This window comes from Mirounga leonina, unplaced genomic scaffold, assembly GCF_011800145.1.
Source record: "Mirounga leonina isolate KUSES-001 unplaced genomic scaffold, KU_Mleo_1.0 Mir_53, whole genome shotgun sequence".
NCBI classification, from domain to species: Eukaryota; Metazoa; Chordata; class Mammalia; order Carnivora; family Phocidae; genus Mirounga; species Mirounga leonina.
Genome location: NW_023270807.1, coordinates 18,086,612 through 18,088,396, shown reverse-complemented (window position 1 = coordinate 18,088,396; position 1,785 = coordinate 18,086,612).

The window sequence follows — 1,785 nt, the reverse complement described above, 5'->3', positions numbered from 1 at the left end:
TTCTTTCTTTCTTTCTTTCTTTCTTTCTTTCTTTCTTTCTTTCTTTCTTTCTTTCTTTCTTTCGAGTATAGCTGACACACATGTTACATTACTTTCAGGTGTACAACGTAGTGATTCTACAAGTTTATGTAAGTTTATATGTCATGCTATGCTCAGCACAATGCGATCCTCTGTCGTGATACTGTATTTTAATTTCTATTCTACAGCCTTTTTAAATAAAAAATAACAATAGTCTGTCTCAGCATAGGAGGAAGCACTGTGCTATCATTAGTGATTAGTGTGTATTATCATTTAAAGGCCATGGCTATACAAAGACATGCATGCCATTTTATCTAATGCCATGCACATCAATAGCAAGACTCCTTTTCTCTTGATTTTGATCTAATAGAAGGAAATAGTAGCTGCAGAGAATCCTCTTGAGCTTTATTTATTTAATTTTTTAAAGATTTTATTTATTTACTTGACAGAAAGAGAGAGAACACAGGCAGGGGGAGTGGCAGGCAGAGGGAGAGGGAGAAACAGGCTCCCTGCTGAGCAGAGAGCTGGACGCAGGGCTCCATCTCAGGACCTGAGCCTAAGGCAGGTGTTTAACCAACCAAGTCACCCAGGTGCCCTTCCTCTTGAGTTTTAAATCTGGAGGCTGATACTTTGAAATAGGCCAACACACAGCAAACAACATCAGATATCATATCTTTAAATGAAGATATGATATTAAGGGAGGAGAATGTTTCCAATAGAGGGTCATCTGGGAGGCCTTGGAAAATTGCCAAAGTCAGGATTTAACTGAGATCCAGATTTAGATTCAGTTTTTCAAGGTCTAGATCATCTATCCCCAACTTCAAAATATTAATGGTGTTATGTACCAGAGGCTCAGCTTTGAGGTTAACACTGTTGTCTTGTGAGAAGCAGGACTTACTATATATGAAATTAACATGATTTATTAAATAGGAGATATCAGTCTTAATGTCAGCCTGATAGTATCATTGTTCCTCTCCAGCATAACATTGTTAGGTATTCACAATGGCCTCTGTTTCTGAGGGCCATCCTGAATGATGAATTATTGGGTGGGAATACTGCAGGGGTTGGGACAGGCTTCCTCTGGAATCCCTGGTGGAAGAATTTCTCCTCCTTAGGTGACATGATGGATTGAAGGAATGATTGACAATGAGGATATCTGAACAGGGTGATTGTTACTGGGCCATGAGGGCTGAGAGATGAGAGGAAGAATCCTCTTCAACATTCAGACTCTGTTTTTTCACCATTGCTCATTCCAACTCTTGGTGCGTTGTTCTTCCCTGATGAAGACCTGTGTGAACAGCTCCTTTGAGTAACTTATTTTCTTCTACTTTTGGTTTTTGATGCTGCTCCCATGTAGTGCAGACCAGACTATTTTTATCTGATGAAATCGGATCATAAAACTGTTTGAACATCTTTAAAAGCCTATATGGTCAAAAGAACAGTGAACAACCATTACATTATCCAGGTGACGTATTTGATTCTGTTCCTGGTAACTTCCAAATAGTGCAAAGTGACTTTATCATTTATCTCATAAATGAGGCTTGCTCTTTACACATCTTTTCCAGCCTCAAAGCACTGAGATAATGCTTGGAAGCTCTGTAAAAGACCAAGGCATGCAAGAAAGAAGATACCTCACATCACGTCATCTTAAAACAACCGCAATCTATCAGTGTTTCCCCAATCCCTATATTGAAATCCACAATTAAACACATCATATAAACGTGTCAATTTCTCCTTTGAGTAATAACTACTAACCTCATGGAAACC